Source organism: Bombus terrestris, chromosome 11, assembly GCF_910591885.1.
Source record: "Bombus terrestris chromosome 11, iyBomTerr1.2, whole genome shotgun sequence".
Taxonomy (NCBI): domain Eukaryota; kingdom Metazoa; phylum Arthropoda; class Insecta; order Hymenoptera; family Apidae; genus Bombus; species Bombus terrestris.
The window spans coordinates 10,492,689-10,506,776 of NC_063279.1; positions in this window are offsets into that span (position 1 = coordinate 10,492,689).

Genomic DNA, 14,088 nt, shown 5'->3' on the forward strand with positions numbered 1-14,088 from the left:
CAACATTTTTTACTTTCATACATTTTTTACATTCTGGTACATTTTGCGTAATATATAATATACGCATAATATACATATATATAATATATAACATAGTATAACATGAAGAATACGAGTGAAGCCGAAGCCCGATTCTGTAACAATATTATCGAATTCTCCGTCAAGAACAGACTGTGCTCGAACAATTCTGGCAAACCGAAATCGCCTGACGTAAAGAAGAACGCGTTCTAATTTTCGTTTTATCGCGTATATACGGTTCTGCGGATCCGCGGAGCCGTTCGCGTAGACGGGGGCCCAGTTTTCCTCGTTTAGCCGAGCATAAGCGTAATCCGGATGCCTGCGTCTCTCAAGAAACTCAGCCTCCGGCGGCGTCGTTGCACGCCATGCTGAAGCTTAACAGCACGGGCATAGCGCGCCACGGAACTTTTCGTATTAATAATCGGTATAATAATTAGTATTTTCATGCGCGACTTAGCAGGAAGGATGTGGCCGTATGTAAGACAGAGAACGAGTTTCAGAAGTGAAACACAGTGAGAAGGAGAAAGAGAGAGAGAGATAGATAGATAGAGAGAGAGAGAGAGAGAGAGGGAGAGAGAGAGAGAGAAAGAGAGAGAGAGTGAGAATGAGGCTCTGGGAACTTCGGTGAATCTTGATTTTAAGTTCAGGCGAAGGAGGCGCATATTTCACCGCGCTAATGTCCCGCCAGATAAACTACAATATTAGCTGCCTTCGCCCGTGATTTAATTTAACTTTGCCCCGGTGCGACATCCGCCTCTAGCTTTCAGCTGCCTCCTACTTCAGCCTGGTTAACCAGCATCTACCCCACGACCACCCAACCCTCTCTACGTCGACATGTGTTTATAGTTTTGCGAGGCTGGGATAAGCGGATTCCAAAGAAATTACGCGCTCGTTGAAATAACGTCGGGAATCTTCGTTTCCGGTTCCGATTTGTTCACTAGTCTCTTGATGAGTTCCTTTCATAGGTGTGTATATTTTATTGGAAGGAAAATGGAAATAAAATTATATTGTTATACAGTTATATCATTGCATATACAGTATTTCAATTCGAATAAGTTCATTAGAAAAAGCAAAGAACTATTTAAAAACTTACAAGAGAATTATTTATACACGCATATTAAACACATAATGTTGACAAAAATGATAGATCCTACGAAATATCTAAAGATCAAGTATTTAAAAAAGATCTCTTTTTTATATTCTAACACGGGACTGAGTTATTTTCTGACACTTTTGAAATACATGTGCGACAATGAGTACTACTTTCAGCCATTAGCTTCCCATTAATTTATACATTTTATCAACATTCATGAACTGTTACTACAAATTGATAAAAATATCTGGATATGTATGAGCGTCTAGTGTGTTACGAAAAGAAAAACTTTTTTATCGACTTTTCATCGCTGCCACTGCTACTTAAATAACAAAATTAAAAAACTAAGCGTCTCAGTTAAAGTCCAAGTGAAAGGCGTTTCCGGTGGTGAGTTTTCCGCAACCATCAGAAGCCATTACGCAACACATAGTACCGGTGAACGCGGAGGCAAACAAACTTGCACTCACGATTATTCCGCGAAGAATTAGGATGGCATTCAGTCCTCTTGGAAATCATGACGGCATTGTCGCGTGTCCTTCGAACTGGCTGGGTGCCTCTACGTTTCTGTAGCTTCTCTCACCTCTTCTTCGTAACGTCTTCTTCGCTTCAAGACGCCCTTCTTGTCGATGAAAAGTAAAGGAAAATGGAGGTGGAGGAAAAGAGAGAGAGAGAAAGAGAGAGAGAGAGAGAGTTAAGTTTTCGAATGTCAAGGTAACGAGATTAGTACGACGAGAAACGGTAATCAGGAATAAAAATGCTAGGACCGACGGCATTTACGCTAACTAATCTGCTTCAAGAGGCGAGGAGGCGCTAACGGAGTTAGGACCAGCCAGCCTCCGCGTTTCCACGGGGTTTTCGTCGCTCGGCCGGCTTGTTAGCCGGATAATTGGCCATTTTTATGCTAAGCAGACCCGTGGCTGTTACGCTACCTCGCATTCTCGTTTCCGCTTTTCTTCTAGTCGCTTTTACCTCCGTTTGATCGTCCTATGGTTTTGTCTTTCCACTCCTGAGAGAATTGGTCTTTTTAAAAAGTTGGAATTTTAAAAAGACGACAGCGTTCCTTGCATAAATCCAAATGTTTAGTTTCGTCTTTTGTGGAAGCTGTGTAACTATCCTAGGACATGTAGTTAATATGTATCGAGGAACGTTCTATCAATGTAGTTGAGAAATTCATTTTTCAATGGAATACTATATGATAAACATTATTTATGAGAAATCTTTATTCGTATTAATCGATAACTACGTTGTATTTTCTTGCAGAAAAGAATTCGATTAAGAAATAGTAAAAATCTCCAAGGACGAAAAGAATATCCTATCCTATCGCCAACAAATCGATAACTTTCGTACCGGGAAGTTCATTTCTTCATGGAGCTCGCAAACTTCCAACTTATTATCTAGAATAATTTTCAAAAAGAGAATTCAGTTTTGGGTTGGTCGTACATTCCGATTCACGTGCTCTTTCTTTATAGCGTCGGTCTCCTTTCTCTCTATCTCGCGGTTGCTACAAGATAAGGCTGTAACGGCGGTCTGTGCCGCGGTAAGGCGATTACCGAATCGCGGAAATACATTTCTCTGGTCAAAGTACCAGTGCACCTTTGTGGTAGAAGTCGCGAAAGGAAAAGATTCACCGTCCTCCAACTGCAACGATTGTTCCCCTTCTACAAAGCGAAATTGGACTGGAACGAAACGTATTCCCGGAACGAACTTCATTTTTATACCAATTTTAGTGTGTTTTTTATACCTTTATATTTTGCATACAACTTTCAAGTCTAATTATAACAATTGTTTTACTCTGGATATTTTAAATATGTATGTATTCCGCACACATTACAATTTTTTCTTTATAAACGTACAAATCTTCTCAGTTGAAAAATAACAACCGCAGTAAACGATTTCTCTGTGCAATAAAAATCCCAAGGATTATCATATTCCCTTTCAATCTTCCGTGAAAGCTCTGTTTTTATGAAATTTCATTTTCTATCCCCGCTTATGATAGAATTTCGAAATTAAAGGAATCCATCCAGAGAAGATTGAAATTTCGCGTCATGGTTGGCTCTCGGGTGTGCAGACGAATCACATTCGCGGCTGTGATATGAAACAATTTCGCGGTTGCGATTCGATCCCGGAATTACGCGGCCGGCACAGCTGGAGGCTGGACTAGGCGTGGGTGGTGTTGCAAAAATACAGGATGGAAATGCAGAACAAGGAGGCAAAATCCATCTAGTGATTTCACAGGCAATTATGTCGTGGCGGCGTGCTGGCTGGGTTACTCTTATTTAACGCCAATGTGCGCCGAGAGCACGCCTCAACGCCCTTGCACCGCGATCCCATTTGCGCGAAATTGTCAATGATAGAATGGCAGATTGAAAACTCGACATTCAGCGTACCCCCTTTCCGTCGCGTTCTCGCCTTTTTTCAAAGTCGTGACCGTCTTTCCGTCATACTATTTTCTTCCGCACCCGGTCGCTATTTCGAGTATACTTCGATTTGTAGTTTGGATCGTATATTTTGTGGAGATTTGTGATTTTTAAAAATATGGTTGTTATTATTGCTATATTTTATGTCATAATTATTCAATATACTTATATATATATCGTAATAATTAGACTACGGATTTTTATACAAATTCATATTTCTATAAAGAATACTAGTCTAGCTTTATCCTATCGAAGGAAAAAATGGGATATGAGCAAAGATTCGTTTCGTACATTTAAATATTGTAACGAGAACTATACTTCAGATTTGTTATGTATTTCTTAATTTTCCATAAATGTATAGATTAATGCATAAAACAAGAATGTTTAAAAGTAAAGAGATAAAATTATTATTGAACAATTTAAAAGTGGATACAAAGATGTGAATGTCACGGAGGAAAAATGGCATGATGTAAAGTTGTGCTTGGAGAACAAACGTTCTTGGCAAACACGGGAGATTCTGTTGGTGGGGTGAAATCGTCGGAACGTTGTACACGAGAGTTTCTCTAATAAATTGCACTCGAAACGTGGCCGATCCCTCGAAAGTGTCACCGATATCTCTCGGTGTCGGTCGAATCGAATGAAAAGAAAGCAGCGATAACTCGATTATCAGAGACCCAGATAAATAGACGATGGCCAATGCGCTTTTACCAGGAACGAGTACTACCCACTCGAACGCGTTCAATGTCCGGAAGCTGCATTACAAGAATGTCTACGGTTTCCGTTTCTATTGTTACCAACGTTTTATCGCGCCGAACCACTTCTACTGTCTTTTGGAAATGGCAATTGAATTATTTTCGCTTATATAGAAAAATTTCTGAAAATTTCTTTAGTTAAATTCGTCTATAATCTAAAGAATGAATTAAATCAGTAATTTTAAACTAATTCATATGTTGATTATTTACGTGTGATAGGGTAGAATTTGTCATATTTTATCATAGTTAAATCTTATAGCTATACCTGACTAGTGCACAATAAACAAAAGAAACTCGTTTTTTAATAACTGCAATTAACTACCGATCACCAGCCAATAATTGGAGTAGTTGGGATTGTGATCACGTGTTTTATGTGTTAATTTCTACACTGAAAACTTCCAATATAAAATAATCGGCAGATCTTCGAAAAACCATAACCAATTCTGCCAAACAATTATTCCCATTTCAACCCTCGAAGTAAATCATCTCCAACCTCAACCTCTCCAATCATTCAAACAAATCATCCGAATGCTCATCCAATTTTCCAAACTACATATGTACTTTTCTTTCCAACTACCTATCGCGGTTCACCCCCAACAAACAAAACAATCCAAACATTAAATAGCATTGAACAACTGACTAGAAAGATGTTCATGACGACGTTTCACGTCGCTTGGCACCCTTTGCAGCGACCCCCCCTTACAGGGCAGCCGATCCAGAGGATCTTTTGACGAGGACAGTCGACGCTGTTGTGGGTGCCGCTCTCGGCCACGCTCTCTCTCTCGGTCGCGATATTTACGGGGCGTCGAGGCGTGGGTAACGCTGTTTGCCGCAATTTCTTGTTTCCATTAGGTTGGCCGGCCTGCGGGCTAAATTCCACCCTCACAGGCCCACCTACCCTTCCTGCGGGCTGGGTTGCGCAACTTCGACGGCGGCGCGGGGCGAAACGACAGACGACCGATGGCGAAGGGGAGAGTGGAGGGAAAACGGGGGTGGCGGATCGGCCGACAAGCCTGGCAGGAGGGAAATGGTGCACACAGAGAGGCCTCGGCTTCCACTGTGCGCGATCAAATGACGCGCGCCAGCGCCCACAATAACGGCCTCTTCACGCTTCGCTCCGATCCTATTCCAATCCAGGCCCTCCAACCCCTTTCCATGGGAGACGATCGAGGATCAAGAATCGGACCTCTGGTAACGTGACGCTGGTCCTCGTGGTCTCCGGACAATTTCATTCTTGATCTATCGTCTAGGTTCGATTCTTCGGAGGCGGTGACTTTGAATAAATTTTTAACTGGATCATCCTAGTTTATGGTAGTTTTGGTTATCGAAGAAAGATAGAGCGTTTTATAATTGATGGTTCTTGCGACCAGAAGGACATTTGACTTTTGATCAGTACTTAAGATTGGATACTTTAAGGGCAGTGATTTTGGAAATATTTTCAACTGGATCGTTTTCAGTCAAAGGTTGTTTTAGTGGTAACGAAAGGGTTTGACTCTTGATTAATTATTGGGGCCCGATTCCTAGAAGGCAATAAGTTTCTGAATTTTCAACTAGATTATTTTGGCTTACAGTATTTTGGTCATTAAAGAAAGATAGGGCATTATGTAGTTGAACCTTGTAGTCAAGGGAATGTTCGACTGCTGATCAAGTTTTAAGATTGATTTTCCAAAGTTGGTGACTATTAAAGTTTCAAAATGTTGATTTACGTAAGTGTAGTACTCAGTCCACTCTTTGTAAATAGTTAAACACAATTACATATTTTTCTTATGATATTTTCAATTTCATAAACGTTGTATTCGGACAACGGGTAACCAGCAACGACAGGAACGTGGTGCAACAACAGGATTCTATTAAACATTTGACGCAGGGAACAGCAAGGAGAAAGGAGCCGCGGAGAGCGGAATGGCGGATAAAGTGATTCGCGGCAATTAATTCGCCTGTAAATGATAGCGTTTTCATTTTCGCTGATGCCTTGCTGCCACGGCTCGGAGAATAATAATCTATCTTAAATAACCTGCGGGGTTCAAGCGTCGTTGAAGGAGTCTTCATCGTTCGAGCTTCGCTGCAAGATGCTCCAGCTGAAGTAAATGGCGAAAGCTAAAGTAATCTCGGCCAAGAATTCAATTACCGAAGAGTGTTGGGGGATGGTAAAGGATGGGTCGAGATTTAAAAACAGAAATTATGCCCGTCGTCGATGATATTAGTTACACCAAGTCTTTTTTTTTTATCAAACGAATTTTCTCTTGGACTAGTTACCAAAGTATGAGCAAACGGCAATTTCAACATGCTTTCTGCATAATTCGATATTTAATTTAATAAATATAGTAAACATGTATTAGTTGTTCAGAAGGCTTACTGACTTTAATGTCACATTAAATACATTAAAAATTAGAATACATTAAACTGCATTAATATAATTAAAAAGTAGAAAGAAGTGACGATGACATTATTATCGTTACATAAGAACGTTAAATGGAGCACAAATAGAATTCCTTTTGTAGCAACGAAATTTCAGTTGGTGTCTGATTAAGCGAACTCCTGTCGATTGAATCTATTTATCTGAATGTGAACTCTTATTATGTGAACTAACAGGTAGTGAACAAAACTGGTAAACTATAATACGAACTCTAATTACACGATCTATTTGTCTTTCGGAAAGATCATATAAAGGGATTTCTATTGTATCATCAAATAATAGCAACTATTCATGAATGGAATAAACCACAACTAAGAATAAACCTCATTCAATTTTCTCTTCAATATGCTATGCACATGCGAACTTTGACATTTGACCGACTTTACTATACAATGTCGTGCAGGCAACTACACACCATCCTCGTAAATGTAAAAGAATCAGATCAATAGGGATAATAAAACACACAGAGTACATGTGACATTCTCGTTCATTGTATAGAACATTGAAATACACTCGCAAATACGTATAATATATATACATATAATTCAACGGCGTCGCGTCGAAGGAATATGCATTAAGCATAAATATAGCAACAAGAATAGCATTACATCAATCGACGAGCCGAACGCGCTACACACGCTCTTGTAATGGGCTAAAAGCTTTACAAAGCGTACGAATAGATAGGTGAAGGAGGGGTGTGGAGAGGAGAGGGTAAGGTTTTGTCGGCGGCGGAGCTTCGCTTCGCGACAAATCCTTCCTTTGTTGGTTACGGGGAAATAGAAGAGCGGAGAGAAGAGAGAAGCGAACGTTGCATTATATTTTGCCTCCGCTGCATATCCATTGGTGCATGGATTCCTGAGCCTCTATCGGGGATGGTTGTCACCGTGAAAAATAATTTGCGCTCGCGTCGCGTCTCCGCGAGCACCGTTCTTTTTCTCTTCCATTCACCCTTCGTCGATTTCCTTCGTTCCACCGATCCACTGAAAATTTCTTCTATTTTACAGATTGTAAACCATTCTTTTTTCTTCTTAGATAAAGAAGATAAGATTAATAAGATAAATAAACGTATTTTACAAAAATAAAAATCTAATAAAATGAATTTTAATAAAAATAAAAATGCGTATTTGTTAAAGTTTTTTTTAAGACAAACGCGTCATTCTTTAATTATTTATTTGGTTATTTGAAATTTGACGAGTTTATAGAATACAGTGTTTCGTTATTATATTTCAGCAATGTGCAACACGTACAATAATTTTGCCCATTTGAAGAAATCGCCAGTGATATAGTTAGGAAGCTAGTATATTGGTACCGTTTTACCCATTTGCATATCTATGATTGAATTATTTAAAGTGAATCGTCGGAGGAACGATAATGACTGGCGAGTCTAGGCGGTTTTACATATTTATCAAGCGATTTATTCGCGTTATTGGTACATTGCAGTCGATGTCAGGCGTCGTATGGATAAGTTGAAGACGTTATAACCTTTCAAATCGATTAGAACTACCGTCTAGAGCCACTAGCGGAATACCAACTATTTTGAAACGAAACGAATATCGCACAAATACTCTCAATTTTATTCCATACCTAAACGAGCCTTTTATCGATAATCAAATTTTTTCTATAAATTTTAATAAAAAATTTAAAGGATCTTCAAATGAATTCCCTTAAATTCCTTACATTTCCAGTAAATTCTTTCAAATGAAACAGAGCGATGTAGTATTTTCTATATTCTCCATATAAGTACATGAAACAAAAAACCAAGATTTGCCAGCAGATAGAATTTTCTTTTGCTAAAATCAAATCTTCCTCTCAGCGGTTGATCCAATGGTCAAGGGATTCCAGAAATGACGCGCAGAACAGTGGTCCAATTTTTACGCGATCGAAGGAAGGGATCGCCAAGTAGGACTTGAGATGTCATGATATGCCGTGTTTGCTGAGAACTGTTGAAAGGAAATAAAATCAATTTTATATGCCATAGACAGAAATACTGTTGACGAGTAAGGAAAACGAAAATAAAGTACAACGTATCCTGTATAAAGTGGATTTGTATAACGCGATAAAAGAACATTAATATTTTAACAGAATTTTTCATTTATCTTCTTGGGAGAACAATACTTATCTGTTGTTTATATGTGCGTAAACAAGCTAATAGTCATATGACATAAAGGCTACGAAAAGTTTAAAAGGTGGAATCATTAACAGGATATTAGGAGTCTTTCGTTTGTCTCCTGAGCGAAATTAAAAAACAAAAATTCGAAGATTATGATAGGATTAACAGAAATATAAAAGAACTATTGATACAACGTTAAAAACCTTTGCGTTTGTTGAAACGGGAACTAGAAGGAGAAGAAGAACGAGAATAGCTATAAAAATTCCAGGACTGCAACAGGGCTTAACAGTCAGTTGGAGGGCCATTGAAACCGGAAGAACCACGCTCGACAATGTTACACAGGGTAGAAGAAGGCAGGAATGAGAAAATAGAGTAGAACGTGTGGAGAAAAAATGTACGTTCGCCTGCATCGGGGGCACTTTCGAAATATCAATTTGAAACAGCCACGGGTATAGGTATGCGTCATACTTTCCATCGACCATTATGGTCGGCTTTCCATTTTTATTTATATTTACCGCCGCGTGGCCTGCCAGCCCCTACCAGCCGCGATTTTATATCCGTCGTTCTCGGGTCAGCCGGTACGGCGCGGAAACGAGAGGGAAAGCCGGAATACTGTTGGAAACAGGCAGGGGTGAAAGGGGTGAGGAAAGGAGGGAATCATTGGCCGAAGCTTCCCACCCGATATTTTACGACATTTTGTTTCCAATCCGCGGTAGAAGGTGTCGGGGCATCACCGGCGTCGGGCCTTATGCGACTTTTATGGCGTTAAATCGTGATGAAGTATCCCCGGAATGGCCCCCTCTGCCAACCTTTTTTTCTCTCCTCTCTTCCTTCCTTCGGCAGACCTACACGCGATTCTTTCTCGAAGCTTGAAGCATGGGATGCTTCGTCGGAAATGATCTTTCCCAGATTTACTCTCTTCCTTGGGTGTTATTATTATTGAATGTGCACTTTACTCTGTTCGAAGTCCACTTTTAGTATTTATTGAACGTCCATACTGAAATTAAAATCCTCCAAGTTAATCCTATTGCATCTTTTTGCGATCATTTTCGACGTAATTGAGCTTTTATTTTCTTAAACGATTTCTTAAACGATTTCTAAACATGAAGAAATCGTTGTTGATATGTATGACTTCTTGTTTCAATCCTATGTTAAAAAATATTTCCTGACATATTGAAAGTCTAATGAGACAACAGTTCTTACAGATTCAAATAATTTCGTAATTTCTCAGATCTACCTAAATTTTTTTAAGTATTCTAATATTTATAAACACAGATATATGTTCACTCGATAGTAGTGGCACGATCATCGATCGACTTCCGGGTAACAGATTACCTTTTTAAAAGACAGCACTTGACCACAGGGTTCAGTTTATCTCTGTTCGTTTTGAACGGTTTCGCTGTCGCTTTTCGAACACGTCGCATCCCCCACAACTAGTAAAATACTAGCCAGGGCAACATTTCACGGACGGATCTTCATGACCCAGCCGCTACCGATAGGATCGTCGCATTTCCCGTGGACGCTCATATATAAGGCAAACTTATGCCGAACGTAAATTCCCTGGTATTGGCCACGGCTATCTTATCACGTGCGCGCTTTTCCAAGACGCCGATAGACCATGCCCAGACATTATGCGAAATTGAAAAACCGAAAGCGGCCAGTGGGCGCTGCTTGGACGGACTTCCGGTCGACACGAAGGCGGGCCATCGAGGGTCACACGATTCTTGCGGAAAAATCGATAAATCGACGAAGGACGTTATCGGAGATCGTAACAGAAGCGTTATCAATATTTTAGAATTTAATTTCTTTTTGCAAGGAAATCATAATCTTCGATATAAATTGGATTTTTTTTTAATAATATCATTTTTAGCTAGTCATTTTATAAAAATTGAAACCACGATCTTCTGTAATGTGATAACGATAAGAATGTGAAAAGTTTGCTTTCAACTATCGTGCTATTAGAAATCAGTACTATAAATTCCAATTTTCTTAAATTAAGTCAAATTAACTTAATCTCTTAGATTACAAAAGGTAATGTTTGTGATATGATCAATTTTATCAGTATTATAAAAAATGACCCATGTCATAATTTATTATTAAATAGAAATTAGATTCAATTAAACACAGTTTCATATTCAGAAATTAAAGAAATTAAAGAATGTTACAATATTCCTTCGTCTTTTGGGAAAGAGATAGACATGGATGATGGTCATTTTTGTTACGAGTCTTTCTAATTTATTGCCGATATATCGAGATACTTATTAAGCTCTTGTCCAGTTCTCCGTTCATTTTCTCTGGCAAAGTTTCAAGCGCAATAGAAGAAGAAGGCAACGCGATTGTTGACATACCCGAAGTCGACATACCTCGACATTAAACCGCGAAGCGGGTGGGGATCCCGAAAACCCTTGGATTGTCTGCGCCATGGCCTGAAATAACAATAACGCTATTCAGCGTGGTGGCATTTGACAGTGGGGTCGGAAACAATGAAACAATCAACCCCGTACTACCTCTCTGCGGGGCTTTCGTGGTGGCGAGAAGAGGCCGGAAGTCAACAGTGCTGGACAATACCGGGCGGCGTCTGACTACCGTCCCTAATTAACCAAGTTCCCCAACTTGGGCCGGACTTGACGACCCTTGATGCATAATTATAGCCGCTGCTTGGGAGAATATCGTTTCTACGACGATTCTTGGCCACGTTTGTCTCTCCTACGACCGATCAACGTCCCTGTTACCTAGTTTCCAGGCGAATATTCGCACGACCCACTTTGCCAATTGATCCTCTGTCGAAGACATCGTGTATTCTTGCTCTGAATTCGTTCTTCGACTTCGATGTAATATTTGTAAAATTGATTCTTGTTGCATTTTATCATTTATTAATAAGTGATTTTATTTTACGATGGCAAATGCGAGTTATATAATTGAAATAAGGTATATAATAATAAAAGTTTTAGGAATTATGAAACATTGGAAATTAAAGAACAAGAAATACACGATACAGTTGATAAAGTTTAGTTGATGTACTCTGATTGTTCTTTAATTATGTTCATAAAAATATTTGCAATTTAATAAATTTCACCTCTATTCTCATAAAAAACGGATAATCTTTAAATAATATAAAGAATTAAAATAGATTAGAATATAATATAAAAATACTTCGCCTAAAAGAACCGCGACTATGTTCAGAGCTTCGAGTCATCTTTTATGTTAACCCACTATCAGAATTCACAGGATTATCGTCGCCCTATAAAAAGGGAGAACAGGGTGAGGTTGGAACGAAGAAAAAGATGCGACCCTGACGCTATTAACAAACTTCTCACCGCTACCCCTGCATCCATTGCTTTACCACGTTGCATCCCTTTCTCTCTCTTTCTCCTCCTCTGTTTCGCTGCATTTTATTATTCGCATAATCGGATCTGGGACGGCGATAGCGCCGGTGATTTCGGGTTTGTCTACGGTAACGCAGTTGTCGGCCCGACAATGCCACCCCTGAATGCCTCATTGTCTGCCAGGACCGACGCCCACTCAAAACTTCCACTCGCGCCATCGCCGCCCGTCATTTTCCGCAATCAAACGATTCGTGCGATGCACTCGAGTTCCCACTCACGCGGTGCTTACAAAAGCGCTTATATAATTTGCAATTAAAATGTCTATCGAGTCGCGTCTCGTCTCCTTCGTATTCTTTAATTTGTTTTCTTCGCGTTCAAATGTCGTCCGAATTTTTTGGATCTAAGACAGTTTTGGGAAAAGGTGTGGTATTATGGAGTAGTTTTTACACAGTGAAGGATGAAAGTTAAACATTTCTAATTTCTCTTATAGACAGTGAGCTCGTTGTCCTTTCCGTTGTGAACTGGTTATGGCAGGTATAAAGTAAGACAGATTTATGAGAAAACGATGGTGGTGATGATTTATGGATTTGAAGGTAAAATGTCCAAAGTATACCTTACAATATTCAATGGGATAAAACAAATCTCTATTTGCTTCTTTTCCTGCTATTATTTCCTTAATTATATTCGTACAAATATTTGCATAAATAACTGTCCATAGTTTATTTATGAATCTGTAAGAAGTTGCTTGAATATTTTAATCTCCTCTTTCAGCGTGGATCTTCATTTGTCTAAAGACTTTGTAATAGCATCATGTATGAAGTAAAAAGTTTGTGAACTTTTCGAAAATTATTTTCATATACTAGCAAAGAGTGGATACTTCTAATAAAATTAATGTTAACTTTTATTAAGATCAAAATATAATTTACGTATAAACAAGAGAATTAAAATTTGCTACTTTCATAAATTTAGCAGTTCCAACCTTGAAACAGCCCTTTATTAACATATGTTTTTCATTTTCCATTTTATTGTAATTATTTTTATATAGTATATTTAAGTATACGTTAGAAACTGGGTACTAATACTAGTATTAAAGCTTATTCAGTATAACACACTTCCTACCTAATCCCTTACCTCTTTTCATCATTAAAACAACCATTTCATCTCTAATTTTTTCCCATTTTACAAAAGTTATCGAAGAATGTAAAATCGACTTTCTTGGAAAAATCCATCGCGGTCTGGTGTTTCTCTGCTAGAAACTAGAGGAGGACGTCTTCTCCGCTAGGAGAAGTTTTCCACGGCGGCGTGCAAAGGGGTGAAAAGGGGGAAAGGGTGGATTGGGGCGTCGACTACTGGCTGGCCAAAGGAGTCTAGGCACCTCTCCATTAGTATGCGCGGAAGTGCTGCTCGCTCGATTGTGGGAGGTATTGTCGGGGAAGAATGTCCTCGTTGCCGAGGCTCTGTACCGGCAGAGGCTGCCTTTGCCGTAAGGAGGCACGAATCCAAGTCAAATGTAATCACTTTCGAATCGGAACACCCACCGTGCATTTCGAGTCTACGTCGGTTCTTCGGGCTTCCGGTCGTTCCTCGTGCCCTCCTTCAGATTTTAAACGTCTACATTTTCGATCGAACTACTTCTATTCGTGTTCGTGTCCTTTCGAAGCTACAAAGTCATGAATTTCTCTAAGAATTATTTCGATAATGGAGAAATGATACTAACTATCGATGAATTGGAAATACATATGTTGATTACTTGGTAAGGTATTGTAATATCAGAACTTGTAAGTTGCAGTTATAAAGGAACACACGTTTAAAGTATAATCATGTTATAGTTATTGAAATATAATTTAAGATATGTATTGTATAATATACTATAACTATAACTTATAAACTTAGGTTTTAATTTATCATTGTAGTGTCTGAAACGTCTATTCTCCAAAGAATTGTAATATGTTTTCA